We start from the raw sequence: 17,736 nt of genomic DNA on the forward strand, positions 1-17,736 counted from the left end.
ATGACCTTCCCAGTTTCCATTTCTTATGATTCTCAAAGGGATCCCAGTCTCCTTGCTAGGACTAACCCATAAGCTTTTCACATCCAGTTAACTGTCTCTCCCCTTTTCCCCTTACTCATCCTTTTTACCTCACCAGACCTTGTTATGTCCTCCCAAGCCACTGTCTCTCCTCTGTCTCATTTAACACTGATCACAGTCAGAATCTCCCTGTTCTAGCCTCTCACAAGTTCCTCTTCCACGCTTTTTAACGCATTAACAGAACCTCCTTCCTCACATCAGGCTCTAGTCCAAATGATCTTTTTACCTTCTCTAGTTTCCTTTTCCAGCCAGTTCCAGCCCTGCACGATCCTTCTAGAGAAAAGGTAGTTCCTCGTTTATCCACACAGCCCTTATGGACTATCAATTCAGGTTTCAGGTGTAACTTTTTCTTTAGATACAGGATTTCTCATTCTTGCCCAACACCCTCAACTATTAGTCTCACTCCTCCAGTTGTTTTTTAGGCTCTTCATCAAGTCAGTCCCAGCATCCTCCTCCAACTCCATATTACATTTCTCTTTTTCTTCCATCCCATTCTGCCCAATGCCCTGGCCAGTTACCCTACCTTCCCACTTCTTCTTCCACCCATTTACTGAGATCTAGTTTTCCCCTCTTTTACACTTCCAGTTTTATTTTCTGCATTACCTCACATAACCAATTTGTCTTTTTTCAGCTTTGAAACCTGGGTTGCAGCCAGGATTGGTGCAGCCCTAACAAGTAAGGTCCACCTGAGACCCACTTGTCCTCCACCAGTTCCACATTCACACCTCATGCAGACACAATGCCTTTTACGAAGCCCAAGCACAGGCAGAGAGATTCCACTGTAATATAAAGAAAACCCTAACAGAATCTTCAAAGGATGTATTCCAGTCTTCTTCTGAATTCAAAAAGTGATTTAAAATAGACTTAATTTCATGAGCACCAAAGGAATATCCTTGATAAAGGAGACTACCTCCCTGCCTGTTATCAAATCAGTGCTCTGGAGCACAAGCTGTTTGAAAAGTCCAAAGTGTTTATTAAAAAGAGTAGAATAGCATGGTTTTCAGTACTTAAAAAAGTTGTTCATGTTATATAGTATGGGCAAGGAAGTTTTGCCAGAAAGTGTTTTGGTAAAATGGTTTAAGTTCTAAGCAGTGAAAAAAGTGATCCTTTAGGACATACTACACAGCCTTAAAAACCACCTGTCCTGTCACACTCCTGCCCTCCTTAGAATAAATCCAATAACTTTTCATTTCAACAAAGAGAAGCAAAGCTGGGAAAGAAGCCAGAGACATACTTTGATGCAAATAGGGTCAGGAGACCTTATTGGACAAAATCTTCTTTCTTCCATTTTCCTGAAGATGACCTGAAAGTCACCAATGCTAATTCTGCTCATTCTACCTACAGATGCAAGATGAAAGGCTTCAGCATTTGTTGTTTTGACTAAAGCAATTAACTAATATTCAGGATTCGGCTGCAGCTTCCATTCAAAAATATATTGCTTAGGGAATTGGGTTTGGCTTGAAGGCAATTCTGTTTCATCAAGGGTACTGTACAAGATACTCCTTAGTAACAACAAACGAGAATTAAACGTTTTCCTACTTCTGTAGCCCAGCACCTTCCTTTGGGCCTTCGATCATGCTAACAAGTGTTTTGTTTCTGTGGGTTGGAGTTTTTTAAAGCTTTCCATCATAATTACATTCTAAATGTTTCTCCTTTTGCCCTGCCTTGTCACCGCTGCCTTGTTATGCCTCAGCTGCTTTTGCTCATGTCAGCTCATGCACTTATGAACACACACACAGATATGCCACTGCTGCCACACCAGACCAGCAAAACAACACATAGCCAATTTCATTTGTACTTGGCTACAAACACTATGTATTTTTAAGGAAGTTCTGACTCAGACTATGATAAGAATCTTCTGGAAACTTTCTTTTCCTTGGCTGAAAAAAGGGTCACCACATCCACCAGCTCCCTCCCTCCAGGTTTTATCACAAGCCTGGCATAAAATAACATCAGACTGCTCAGCCATACAGAACACGCAATTCCAAATGGGCAACAGGCAACATGACTCACCCAAAACAGCCCAAGTTTCTCATCTGATCCCCTACCCCAAAGATGCCTATATTGTACTTACAGACATTTATATCACGGATATGCTGCTATGTGCTTCTTTTAGACACAGTAACACCAAAGACATGCACTCAGAGAAAAAAAAAAATCTGTTTAGTAACTATTTCCAGTGTTTTTAAAGTCTTAAAAAAAAAAAAAAAAGGAAGAAAAGCTTTTAGTTCTATTTAAACATGTAGACAAATATGATAAACAAAGAAATAAGGCCATGCTCTGAACAGACTCCCAGCCATTTGGCTGCAGTGAACTCTCTTTGGGTGCCAGCAGCACTCTGCCAGCCCCGGGCAGGAACCTCAACTTTGCTGCAACCTCCAGCCTGGTGTGAGCTGCTGTGTGGCTTGCGTGACTCCAGCCTGCTTAAAACCAAAGCTACCAAGGATCAGAGGTGCAGGAGAAACTGCCGTGACATCGTGGCCTTTTTCCTGATCGCCTGAAGCACAGAAAGGGTCGCATTTTGTCAGGCTGTGGTATGAAGCTGGAAGGTTAACGAGAAGCAGGGGAGAGGGAGAGTGTGGGCACAGGTGGGCATGGGGATGGTGCCGGCTGCTTCAGAGCTTCCTTAACTTAGCACCTCACAGCAAATTTTCATTTGAACAATTCAGTAAATTAGAAATATGTCTTTCTTAGAGTCAGTCAATGCTTCAGAGTATTGAGTAGCAGGGTGGAGAAAGCACTGACATACAGCCTAGAAACTTCCTTTTAGTGGGTTTGATACCAAGAAAATACAAGATACAGACCTGCAGAGCTTTGTGACTGAACATAAAAAGGAGCAGTTCACTGCGCACTGTAGCTATCTAGAAAACACACATAAAAATTCAGAAAAGAACCGAATGAGAAGCAATAGCACAATTTACTTACAATCTGGAATATCAGCAGGATTTTAGTTTGTTGTTTGTGGGTTGCTGGGGTATATGGTACATTACAGTAGAGCATCAGCACTAATTCTACATGGCAGCTCCTCAGAATACCATCTGCTTCCCCGGTAACTGTTAATATAGTTGTAATTATCTACTTCTAAGCACTTTATTGGGAATATCATTTGCAAATTAATCAACTACAGACCGGTAAAACAAATGACATGCTTGTCTGAAAACAACAGCATTATTTCAAATTATTTTCCTGAGGGTTGGGAAATACCAGCCATAGCCAAAGCTGGAAAGAGGGAAAGGAAAGGTCTATGTTCAGCTTAAAAACACTCATTCTATCTACATTCACCATGAATTTGTGGGTATATGAACAGATGACTGGTTGTCAGGAACACTTCACTTTTGTGTCTCTTTTGCATTGCTCCATACAATCCAAGTTCTTCCAAGACTTTGCTTTCTCTGTCTTGGCATCTTTCCTTGATTCAGGCTACTCCAGCCTCTTTGCCCTTAATCTCTTCCCTTCTGCCACTTTTGCACAGCTCATACATCTTATTGCTGGCTTCTATATCATTGCTTGCTTTCTTCAGCAGGGAATTTTTAGCTCTGAGTACCCCACCATCCTAAGATAATGCCCAATTGCAGATCTGTGAAACAAAGTCAGCGTGGGATTTGTTCTTCCAAAGCCCAGTTACATGCTGACCATGTTGCAAAACTGAAGGCTGCCAAATGCCAGTAAATACCAGGCTGAGCTGCATCTTCACATAGAATGAAGTAACCTTAATTATTTGAAAGATGTTTGTATGAGGAATTATGAGAACCACACAAAAGCACTGTCCCCACTGAAGTTTCCAATAAGCTATTAGGAAAATGAATTTAGAGGAGCACAATAAGCAACCATGCTGCTATCAGTTTACTCATGCAGATACCATAAATAGCCTTTTCATGATAATGCTGTTGAGCGAGAGATTTTTTAAATCACTTAACCTGTAATTCTTGAAATATTAGAAGCCTTGCAAAGTTAATGCAATATTCTAGCTCAATGAACAAGCAATATGTAAGGCATGCTTTTTGTGGCATCTGTTTGCAATGTCCTTTGTTTGACAGTAGGTCTAAGTAAAGCACCATCAAATGGCAGACAGTGGGGTAAGCTGATCGATAATTGTGGAGTGCCATTTCTACATTCATGGTTGAAAGCTCACAAATAAAAGCAAACAGGTTATCTGCTCTGTGATATAAGTGTCCTCAGATAACTGTATTCCAGCATCTCAGCACTTTTCTTATGCTTTTCCCATCAGTGCCTCTATCATCTATTAACGCAACGATCAAGGTTAAAAGCAAAAAGAAAGTACATTGTTTGGGGAGAAAAATTAAATTAATTTCTTCAGAGTGATAACTTCTGTGTATTGCTTCAGTATGCGTAGAACCAGCCCCCGAAGCAAAAATCCTGGGTTTTGACTTTAGAAATATGGATCTATTTTATGTTTCTTCAGCTGTACACTATTAAATTATTAAATAACAGTTCAAAGTAATATGAGTTTATGTTCTTTAAAAAATTGAAGTCCTTGAACAGTAACCCACTCAAGAACTGAAGCGGCAGACAAACAACTCAGCTGGTAACCCTCTGCAACTAAAAGGGTTTCTCTTCCTTCTCATCGCTGTTCAAGTGAGCAAGAGAGTAGTCACTGATCATCAAGGCTGAACAGCTACTACTAACTGCTACTTTTGTGCATGAAGAACCTTTTCTTAAGGGTTACAGATACTTGGCTCCAATAGTAGGCACTGCATAGTGACTGTAATAAAATGGTATTCTACCTGTGGCAGTCCATTCATAATGAACTGGAACTTTGTGTATGATTCATCACCTCTGCTTTTACTATTTCATTTAACTTCATAAAATAGTCTGGAAAATTGGTGTGAAACTCCATCCAAACCTTTCAAATTTTTACATTGTTTTACAGACATACTTCTAAAATATATGCATTTGATTTTATTCATAGAAGGCTATGTTCTTTAATAGTATGATAAACACCTTGAGAAAATCTAACTGTTTTTTAACAAATCATGCAGCCTCTCTTGTAGATACCAGGTTTCTCTGAATGTCAGCTAAAGCAAAATTTTTGCCAGATCCGTAAATAAATGGCTCGAAAGTTACCATCTGCAAAGAGCAGACAAGAAATATCTTTTTTCTTTAGTAAAAATGGGTATTTAGAGTATGTGTTCATTAGAGTGTACAAAATTTGACATTTTGGGGGGAACTCGCTGCACTCTATAGAATAAAACAGAAAAAAATTAGAGTTTTATTGTTTTCAAGGGCCTGTGTCAGTAGACATCAATTAATATCTGCCCTATGAACTCTTTTTCACATATTGCTGAGACTGAAGCGCCAGGTTTTGAGCACAGAGTGCTGGAGAATAACATTTATAAGTTAAGGACCTCTGTGCAGAAGTCTAAATCACATCTTATGTGATTTCACTTACATAAGAAATCTTCAGCTCATTACATGTGAATTAGCAACCTCAGTGATATCTCTATTTTTTGCACTAAATATGCCTTCCCAACTACTGTGCATCAGAACCTTCTTTTCCCTCATCCTAAATGAACTTTACTACTTATTACATCCTCACTTATCCTCTATTTAGTGCTGTCCTGAGGCATTAAACAGCACTGCATGCCAGCAAGCAATTCTTGACCTTCTTTCCCTTACCCGAAGTAGCACAACGGTTAGGAAAACACCTCCCCCTAGGGAGTCAAAATTTCATACAAACTTAGCAATTCTTTTTCTGATGTATTTATTCATAGGAAACAGGTCATTTAATAATCTAAATGTGGTTCTCAAGCAACCCAACTTCGAAAATTCTAATTAAAATTTTCAATCTAAACGAGCATTGGAAAGAAAGGGTGTCCCGTTTTCTTGTTATTTCCAAAGCATCAATAAAAATAAACAAGCAGAAGAAATTGGAAGAAATGTGAGAACACTGGAGATCTGACACCAGCCCAGCAGAACAATTCAAAGCTAAGATAAATGCTCTAACCTTAAGGCACCTTCACGGTGCCTAGTCATCTGCAGAGATCTTTGAACAATGAGTGCTTCTGCATAACAAGGGAACAGAAATACCTTGAGTGGATGTAATAAGACAAATTAAAGTTGCAAGGGCAGCTTGAGCTCAGAGTGCTTGGGGTTTTGTCCACCGAACATTTGTCTTTAAAGATCCCTTTCCTGTGCAGGGTTAATTTTGCAGGGGAATGCAATGGTGTGCTGTGGGATCGTCATGGGGCACAGCCCATGGAGGGAGCTGAGAGGACAGCAGATTGTCCGGTCTGCCTCAGCCCATCCACCTTGTGTCCATTTCCATACCTTCTGCTTGCCAGAAGCACCGTTGTGAATTGGGATTTGTCACACTGAGCTCACAGGAGTTCAGGTGGGAGAAAGAGGTACATCATTTCCAAGCTGAACTTGAATCAGCTTTGAAAAATCCTCCTACTAGTTTTCTTTAATATTTCTTTGCTAGTAGCAGGGCTTTTCTGCTACATAAGACATCTCTTCTGTTTTCTTGAGCTTCTGTTCACTTTATAGCAATCCCTTGAAGGCTCCCTGAGGTTGCTCTTTGTGAAACAAGACATATTCTGAGTGGGCACAGATATCTTTGCTAGCTCTCACACTGCATCTTACTCATTTTCTTGCTCCACTGTGGTTTTAACCTTCTTTCAGATTAAGTGCAATTTACATCTCTTTAACTAGACATATTGGTGTTATTACCATTGCAGTCCTATTGATTGCAATGCTGCACTTAGCACCACTGTTCCAATTTTATCATCCTTAGTCATTCTTGCATGACTGTGTATTTATGTACGAGTTCTATTATTTAAATTAGCATATAACATTAGAAAGGAAGCATGACAGAATTAAAACAAACTGAAAAGCACAAAAGAATGATATCAACAAGCTGAAAATAATGCCCTCCTGTTCTTGGATATATCAGCACTCAGTTATTTGGATTTCTCTTTCAGGAAATGCTGTTATTAGTTACTTTAAGACATTATAGCCATAAAGCAATGTAATCAACCTTGAAAACAGAGAAGTGGTTATTCTTAAGTTTTGTATTCTGCTCTGCAGTACAATACAAAAAGGCAAAGAAAACATTGTGAGTAGATGTACCTGTAAAGTACTACAAAGACTTGTGACAGCCAGTGTTTAGCAGTGACAGAGTACAACAAACACTGCTAAAAACAAAAAATAGTTGTTTCTGCCATTAATTAAAAAATTATGAACTTATAGTCTGGAAAAATAGTCTAGAACTTCTGTGGACTCTGCAAAGATAGCAATAAAGTATCACAACATCAGACTTCATCAACCCATCAGGTATTTCATGTACAACACAGGGGAGCAAAGAGAATTCTTACTGTGAGCCAGAGGCCAGAGGTTTCATTCAACACTCAAAGTGCATGAAAACAGATTTTTCTAAATTTGTGACATGTCAGCTAAGTTTTTTTCCACCTTTGCCTCAACTCTTTCTGTCTACACCATTCTCATTTCTCCTTTTACAATAAAATTTCAAAACTATATGTCACAAAACACTGACTGAACCTTCCCAGGACCCCTGGTTCTGACATGGTTGTTACTACTTTTAATTGCCCTGCAAAGCTAAAGAAAAAGCTTATGATAGTCCTAAATGCTCCCAGGTTTATTGACCAGTTTGAATTACAGTACCTGTGTTGCTCACAGAATTCTCTCAGTAGAGCTCATGATGAACCAAGCAGAGAGTAGTCCTATTCCTTTAATCTAGTGCACTCATAATTCCTTGACTCTGTTCAAAATACATACCCAGCTTTCCCCTGAGGACCACAGTGACTTATCTTAAAACAGCGCCAGTCATTCAAAGAAGAAGCAGAAATACTTTGCTTTTGGGAAAAAAACCTTTTTTTTTTTTTAATCACATGGTCATTGAATATTTGATAACCCAAATAAGAACATGCAGATGTGGCACACAAAAATTCAGTAACTGCTGTAATCAATAAGCAGGTCATTCAGTATATCCACTCTCATTAATGAAGAGAAGGAAATGTTATTTCTTAAGACAGATGCAAAATGACAGTTACATGTCCTTACTTCCTGTTGACATCTTGATCCAAGCTGTGTAAAAATAGTATGTCTCATCTCTTTTAAACAAACAAAAACCCCACTTATGATCAGTGGGTGGTCTGACAGCATTTTAATTTTAATTAAAAATGTGCTTTCACAGCCAACAAGGCCAACCAAAGTCAGTCCATAAGTGGTCTCAAGACTGGCTTTTGCTTTAAAGCCCTGCCATTCATTTCAATGTGGAGAGTTACGAAGCTTATGCACATTATTGCTTAATGCTCACAGTGGGGCTGGGGCCTTAAAAATGCTTGGGCTTTCCATTTACAGCCAGGAGGTAGACAACATAATACAGCCTTTTTAAGCTGTAATACAGGGTCTTCTAAGCCATCAAGATATGTGAACTGGAAAGGGAAACTGAGATGTCCTAGAAGGTTAATTATCAGCCTGTGTACTTAGAAGTTGTTACCCTTTAAGACCTGACAGTTAACATTTAAACCACTACAAAAAGGAATAGTGAATATATGTATAACTACAGAAGTATAGGAGATCAGACTCTCCTCCTCATGCTGTCTATCACTCTACTCATTTTCTCTTTCCCAAAGCACATGTTTTTCACAGAACCATAAGAAACTACCACTTCAAAGCATCATCACCAAGCTACAGTGAAAAGCCTAAACAATCGTCCAGTGACTTACTCAGCCTCTCCTAGCATCTACCACATCCTTGCACTGCTCTTCCCCCAAACAGGGGCTAGAAGTGGCTTGGGACATTTGGCATCCAGCTCGTCCAGATGGGGCACACACCTCTGGAGAGGCAGTCTGTATCAGCCTCTTGGCATGAACAGTTATGAGATGCCCACACCCAAGCATGTCCCATCAACTCTGCCCAAGTTGCCAGGACCATGTGTAGGACTGGTGGAGCTGCAACAAGTGGAAAAGACAATAAACACCTTATTCCACTGTCAGCTTTGGAAAGAAAGCCTTGTTCTGACAAAGAGACAAAATGTCCTGAGAGAAAACATGTTTCAGCACCCCCTCTGTAAACTTATCTTTTCAATTCCCTCCAGGAGAAACAAAACAAAGCAAAGTAACTCATAACTCCCCCCACCTCCAAAAAAAAAGGGAGTCATAATCGGTTTTCTTTCTTTTTTTTTCTTTTTTTTTTTAAATTTTTTTAAATCAAACATCACAAAAGGAACAGCCTTTCAAAATGGAGGAGACACACTCAGGAGATGAATTCAAACAGATCTAACCTAGATGTTCATGACAGACCAAAATTTGGCCTGACATAGGAAGTATTTAGGTTCAGCATTTAATAGTTTGGTAAATCAGAAAGACAAGAAAGAGCTGATCCATATAATCCAATGAATGTCAGGATCAGGGTTTAAAATTCAGTCCAGCATATAACTAAAAGACAGAGTAACAACAGAAGCAGCAGAGGAGTATGTTCTCCACAAAGCTAGTACAGGTTAGCACCTTAGATGTGTAATTATCCTCTAAGCTACTCATACTCTTGAGAGATTCATCAAAAATAAAGCACATGAGAACTACAGAGGGTGGTCACTAGTTTATGACATAAGCAGGACAAGAATCTGCAGGTACAATGCAGGACAAGCTGTCCACGTCTTGCCTTGATTTTAAAAAGACATTGATGTCTGCACAACAGACAGCAAGGTTAGTTAACAAAAAACGTATCTCATCATACAGCAAGTCAAAATGACTGATGTCTGACAAAACAGATTTGATAAACTTAGTCAGTATTGTTCACAAAATTAATTTGGCATTCATAACAACTCAGAATTTATATTTGCACTACTTGATCGAGGGCAGTTCATATTATTATTATTAACAAAATACCAACAACTGATTCAGCCTCCAAGTCAATTCTATTTACAGTTTGTCATTCCATTATAGCAAAGCAGCACTGGCAGAGACACAAGATAAAGACTTCATCTTCATAAAGATCATTTTTTACATACAAGCACAGACAGGCAAACACAAACACCTTTTTTTTTTTATTAAAGGAAGGAGGTACTACAAATTAAAGAAAGATTGGACAGCTAAAATGGAGAATTATATAATTTTGCACTAATTCAAACTGGACATCAAAGTGTGCACTGTAGAAGTACAGTCTAGACATTGACGAAAATGGACTCCATGCCATCACATCCTCATCCAACACAGCAGACAGTCCCCATGAGGCTGTTTTCTGGGATATCTGCAGACGTCTAACAGCAGAGTAAGAGGTAAAGTATTTTCCTATAAAGGTAAGACACTGGATTTTCTATCCACAACCTTTTAACATGTTAATAAGACAGCAGGTAATAAAGTAGGAGAAAATGTGCAATGGGATCCAATTCCATAACCTTTCACTTGTTAGTCATACTGCATGTCATCCAGAATCATCCTAGAGGAAGGTTAACACTCTAAGAGTCCAATTAGTTAAGGAAATATGTTTAAGTTTTGTGTTGCCACTGAAACACAGCTACTTCCATTCCACAGACAGTAGCTAGAAGGGTAGCACTTCTATGCCATATGCATAGCATATGCATCTGTTAAGATTCCATTAAGCACTTGGGTTTGTCTTGTCTTTTACAATAATCACAAACCAAAATCCACTAATAAAGGAGTAAAATTTAAAATTTAATATTAATCTTATTCACAACTGTAACTTGGAAGCTCTAACAACTCTTCTTCAGGAGGGAATCAATTCAGGATTTACGCAAGCGATGGTTTTGGCAAACCCTCATAGAGTACAGTGTACTGAAGGTACTCTTCACAGACTATCAGGAGATCATGATGCCCTTGGGACTCTCTCTAATTAACAATAAACTGCTTTTACAATTGAAAATGCACCCTCAAAGCCTGGTGACACTATGGATACGTCAATTCCTGATCCACATGCTTCATTGTATGCAATGTCTTTGGAAATCAAGGGCAACAACAACCTAGAAAATATTTTTCAACATTTGGACTGTTGCCACCAAATCAATAATGGTGGAACAAAACAAATTACAAGATTCCACAGCTTCAATCACAGAAGAAGTAGAGAGTAAGCCAAAAAGAGAAACCACAACTTCCACTGAGAGACTAGTTGGACAGAATTGTATGTAGACTTGGATCTAATTAAATGAGACTAAGGACAAAAGGGAGGCAAAATCATTTGATAGCCTGTATGGAATTGGTCAACACAAAAGAGTACTCAGCTCCTGAAATATTTAAGTAATTTCTCTTTATCGAGCCAGAAGATTTACACAACCTCCATCCTGAAGGACAGACAATGAATGACACAAGGAGAGGAGAATGCTTAACTCTCAAGATTATTACAATTTTCTTAAAAAGCTTTTTCCACAGAACTTAGGTTTTCAACACTTCAGGAACACATGTTCAAAATTATTTAGGGAAGATTCAAATTGGAGAAGACTGTGAAATACATATGTGAAACACAGAGGTTTTCTCCAGAAAGAAATGATGTGCATTGCTTTGATATGTCTGTACTAGACCTTTCTGCCTTGTCAAGCCTCAGCTTCAGCAGCAGCAGCTTCTCTTACTTGCTCTCCACTAGCTTCCCCCTTCAGCAACAACAGGCACTGAATAAGCAAGAATACCATATCAGACAGCAGCATGTTTGGCTCAGGTCAGAGGGGAGGAGCCCACATGCTGGAGATCCTGTGAGGAGCAAGAAACTTGTACAGATCAAAGTGCTGTCTAGCAGAGATCTAGATAGCTTCCTCTATTCACTGACACAGCCTTAAAAAAGATCAATCCAGCAAAATGGATTTACAAAATGGCTGGGTTTGTTCTCCAAGTATCTTTAACCCATCCCTAGAGCTACATACTCTGACTTAAATTCTAAGGGCAGCTTTAGCATCAGCTACATCTTTAAAATACTGCATTTTTCTAGTGCTCTCTAAAACTTTTTAAGTGGTGGTGTTGAGGATAGAGTGCTCATTTTACCATTGATGCTGCTACTGTAACCAAACCTATGTCTGGAATAAGGAAGTCCAGCATCACTGCTGACCTGACCCTTGTGGGAATGATGACTCGTGCTTACACCTCTATGACTGCTGGGTACACTAGAGAACATTACATTAAACTTTCATGGCTGGTGCTTAGGTCAAAGAAACCACAGCAAGCTACAATACAATCTGCTGCTTTTTCATAAATGCACAGGGAGCCAGGCAAGCTCATTACCACTTACAAACAGAGACTCAAAATGCATATGAGTGATACTGAGCCATTTGAAACACACTACTAACGACAACAGAAACGCACAGTCATTTTAACCTTGCATTACTGAGTCATGACTTCCAAACATGATTTGCCATCTTCTGCTTCCATCTTTTCCCTACAAAAAGAATAAACTGTCCAAATAAGGTTGACAGCTTTAAAATCAAAAGTAACAAGCAAAATAGTACCTAGTAGACTAAACTAAATACACAACTCTCCAAATATTCTTTACTCTTTCCAGCTGCATTCATTAAAGGATACAGCTAGCTCTAATACAGGAAATTGTAGATCTCCTGTAAGAAATGTATGTCAGGTGCCAAATGCATTTAAATTCTATCTTTTTCCAATTCATGAAGCTCACTGTAGCATTGTATTGTTGCATTATTAGATTTATGCATTTAGCAAGCGAGCATATTATAAGAGTGGTTGTAAGTAATTACTCTTTTCTAACAGCAGGAAACACAGTATTGTCCATGCTATGTCATTTTTATGAGAAAAATAGTCCGCTTTTTAAAAGAGACTTCAATGCTTATAAAAACATCCAAATATCTCATTTATTAATAAAACATAGTCCTAACTTGTGGGAAGAGCAAGGCAGACAGACACTGAAGGTAAGTGACATAGCTCATTCATTACAGCATATTGATTATCAGACCTCATCCAGAAAAGCTTATTTATGTACTGACATCACATTCATTTGGGGATTTTGTCTTTTAGGACACATTTTTTAATGAGATTTTAAAAACAAGGAAATTCAAAGATAACTTCTTATTCTTTGTAACTTTTTGGTTTGTCCTCTTGAAATGGTCACCATGTGTATGGTATGTTCTATCAGGAAATTATGGTGATGGAACATTTGATTAGTCTAATTGCTTAGTAGTTGTACCAGTATGCTAAACTTTCCATGTGGAGTGTTGTAGAGAATGTTCTCAACCCCAAAATTGTTTTTTCAGGAAATCTACCAAATGCTCCTGTTGGAAGTGTCTCTCTGCACTGATAATGCTGGCACTCATTATACAGAGCTCTGAACTTAGTAGGTGGCTCTAGTCTTTCTTCAGACAGTGTCATACAGATCAGCAAGGGCTTTGCACATGAAAGATGTCTGGGATACAGCCTTACATGTGCTACACAAACCTAACTACCTAATCCATCTTCTTGTCACACTCATGACTCTCTTCAAAGATGGTACCATCAACCTACGATGTTCTTTTTATTCACTGTACCAACAAAGGTAAATAAACTTTATGAGTTACCTGTATTTGGCATGGTGTAACTAGATCCCAGGGAAATTTTTATAAATTTCCTAGTTGAAATACAAAATTTAAACCCAGTTACTAATACAATGGCACTTGTCATATTTGAAACACAGAAAGGGCCTTCCTTCAATTATAGACAAAATAATGTCTGGGTGTATTTAAATACTCAAACCCTCGCTCACATTTCTCATGCAAGAACCTCCCTGGATATAAGCAGGTTATGTAAGCGTGTCAGGACTGAGTGTACCCAGGCTTGCCTCCCCAGGACATTACACTTTATCAGCTCCGTAACAGCAGCATAACACAAAATGGTGCAGAACTGCAGCCACGTGGCACTTACCTCTCAGTGCTACAAATTCTGAACTCTACAGAAACCCTGCTCTGATTTCAATCAGCTGATCACTGAATACGATGTGCAGATCCTAAAATCTGTGAAGTCTACTGTGGTCTGCTGGAATGGAAGTTATCACCAACATTTGGCATGATTATTAGTGTTTTACACAGAAAAATTCCTCAGGAGACAACTGAGTAAATGTTTCTTTTTTCATTTAATTATCTGATCCTCATTTGGTTCACTCTCCTGTCACCAGTGAAGAGCAGCATGAAAATAAGACACCCCAGAAACAACCCCGTTGGCAAGGCTAAAGAGCAGCAAAAAGAAGATAAAAAGTTGTGTGTTATGACACTCTGCTTTTATAGATGCTCCTGAAATGCTATTGCTAAATACCTGGGCAGTTTAAAAATAAATCCTTCCAAAAGCTTGTTTTACGCAATCACAAAATAAATTAAACTACCCAAAATTCATGCTGCTAATTAAAATAGTCCCTGCAGGAGGGCAAAGTAGCTACAAGGCTGAGGTAAACATGATGTTTTTTTATTGAACAGCAGCTGATTCATTTTATATCCTATTTCCATATATTTGCTAGTGTCATCAAAACCTGGTAAACCCACAATTTTGTACTCATCTATAAAGACTCCACACAGATACTTGTTCATCTTTTAGGACACCAGCAAAGCTCTCCTGCTATTATAGAAAGCCAGTAGTACTACGCTTCTATTCTAAAACAAAAAAAAATCTGCCAGCATAGGAAACTAGGAGTAAGACATATGCAGTTATTTATGTATCTGGACCAGAACATTTTATGCCAGTCATAAAATTGGAATTATAAGAGTTATGAGACACGTAGAAGGGCTTATAAAGGGTTAAATGGACATTACATTACATGGCCTCCTAATAGAAAGGTGTTTATGAGAGAAATAAACAGAACGCTTACCACAGTGCCAGGAGCAAGTCACTTAAAAGTCACTTTTATTCATAAATGATCATTTAAATTTTAATAGATGATACTGTTTCATTTTAACCAGCTGTTTGAGATAAATTTTTCTCCTGACAACACAATTTAGAACAAACTCAATACTTAACATCCTAGTCACCTAAAAAGTCAATCTAAATACATCTCATGACAATTGACAACCTTGTCATGGTTGGTTACACAACTTGTATCACAACTTTATGAATTTATGGAAGCCCATGAACTGATTGAGCTTACCTGGCCTAAAAATGAGCTACAGATACAGAGAGCTCTCTTTTTGGTGCCTGTATAACAAGAATCAAAGTGAAAAATTAAAATCTGGACTGTGCAGACCTCCCCACCTTGCACTGGCAGTCAGCACGCAAGGCACTAGTGCATTTCAAGGTCTTGCAAGTACAAGGTCTCATTAGATACAACATCTTTAATAACGTAGCAGCAAGCCACTCTCAAGATTGTCTTTTACCCTATATTCCAAATAGTAATTGAGAGCATCGCAATGCCCTTGTTTCCTCTTGGGTGAGCAAAATGAATTGGGCTCAGGGAAGATTTCTCCAGTGTAGACCCTGACCATGAATTTTTTTTTACTGATGCTTTTTTACTATAACCTATGGCTCAGCTTTTCCACAATAACTTAATTATTTCATTTCCCTTTCTACTCTGGACAGAAGTATTCATCAGACTGATGTCTAGCAGGGAGGTTGCAGTCTGCTCACTGGTCCTTATTTTTTTAAAGAGATGAATGAAACACACCAACACTTGGAGCAATGGTGGCTGCTTAGTAAACTATAAAACAACTGTACAGGAGAATCTCCCATTACTTTTTCATGCCTGCAATGGGCTACGAGGACTTCACCATTCTTCTTTCCTTATCCTCACTTACTGGCTTATTTGTAGAAGTCAGTGGTTTCCTCTCCCTCCCTGTGGGCTGCCCCTTCTCTTGGCTGTACTGGCTGACAGAGAACCTGAGGATGCAACGCATAATTTTATGGACAGTTTAGCTGCTGGAGTGATTACCCCAGGCTCTGGTACACTGCCTGTCATGGGTAGTTTCAGTATCCAATATTTTCCTTGAGAGAACCTCTAGCACAACGATGAATTGATTCTGGTGAGCTCAGGTAGTATGTTTATGATATGGACCAAAGCAGATGGCCCACATTGGTCCTTCCAGGCACTACCATCACAGACTTACATGCAAATTTTCCTCCAAACCTAACTCCCCTGTTCGCACACTTCAAGGAGGGCAAGAGGCAAACCTTCAATGAAGAGATGACAGTGCCAGAAACTTACAGCAAATTTTATCAACACAGATTTTTCTCATATCCTTTGCTGAATTCCTTTAACAAGCAGAAATTCCTGTGCATGAGCAGTGGAGGTGAGATGACTCCCTGACAAGGAGTCTTGTGCACTAAAACCCAGCACTAACTGCTCCAGTAACGCTGAGCCAGCCCTCCCCACATTTCCAACTTTCCGCAGCCAGGCCTAGACTGTACCTCACTTCCTGATACTCATTTACATCCTGTCAGCTCTGGAATGAGGCCAAGATTCCCCTAAAGAATAAAGAGCAACTGAAAGTTAGAAATAGAAAATTGATAATATTCCACAGCAGGATCATATTACGTGTTCAGCAGTCCCCAAGCCAGCACAAGAGTCTGATTCTAGTCAGTTTCCCATGGTCAGCTCACTCAGGTAAAGGTTTACTCCACTCAGGAGCAGGCAGTGAATGCATACCCAGGTGATCAAATGATGTTCCCCTCTATGCTGCAATGGCGGTGCAATCCTAATGGATAAGGAGGTGGCTCTTTTACTTCAGGATAGAAGTAAAAAGGATAGAAGTAAAAAGGACTTGCATCATGTGAACAGAGACTGTTGTGTTGCACAACATGGAGACTACTAATACAGGACCATTTGGAATGTGATGTTTTTCTACAGTACACTGAGTCCATATCCTCCCAACGCCATATGAGGCAACTTCCTTTAACTTTACATCTCCGTGGTTCAGCTGCCACAGTGGAAACACATAGTAGAGCTGGATTTTAAATTATGTGAAGGCAGTCCTTTTGTAAAATGTTCAGTGCATCTTCAGAAACTCTGCTTTACACCCCAAGTTTTAACTGTGACCATCTGTTCCAGTGGTGTGAACAGCACCAGCCACAGCACAGCGTGAGATGACTGCTGCCCACACCACTTGCATACTCAGCTGGTGCAGGCCAGCCATGAGGCATCTGGAGAAACCTCTGCAGCCAACTTCAGGGCCTCAAAAGGTACTGGACCAAACACAGGAAGAAGTGTTCTAGGGGCAGTGCTTGTCAACTCAAACTACGGCAGGCACTGCCTGGCCAGCAGTCCACAGGTGATCAGCAGCTCACCACAAGGATACTCCAGGCACACAGCTAGGTAGAAGCATGGCTGGGTCTCAGTCCTGCATGCTGTAAACCAGCCAACAGAACCTCCCTCTAATCAAAACACACAGTTACAGCAAATCTGAAAGGGACAGAAGTAAAAGAGCCAGAAGCATTAGCTCCCACCAGTGCGGTCACAGATTTTGCCTAGAAAAGTGTAAGTGTCTTTTCTCAGTCCAAATCCCTCTAAAATCTTGTGGCCAGAAGGTGTGTGGTGAAGATATGCTAAGTTACAGACAGGCTTTTGGACAAGACAGAGCACAGGTAGAAGGCATGCATTGCCTGTCTTCAATTTCAGACTGCATTGCACTCGCTGCAAACCATTTTAAAGAGGTGTCACTTTACTAGAAATCTATGGGATGGTGATTGCCCCAATTAATCTTCCTGACTCTAGCATAGATTAACTTTTAAGATCAGTTCTCAATATAGGCAATTACAGTTCACCAAT

This window comes from Zosterops lateralis, assembly GCF_965231275.1.
Source record: "Zosterops lateralis genome assembly, chromosome: 5".
In the NCBI taxonomy this organism is placed as follows: Eukaryota; Metazoa; Chordata; class Aves; order Passeriformes; family Zosteropidae; genus Zosterops; species Zosterops lateralis.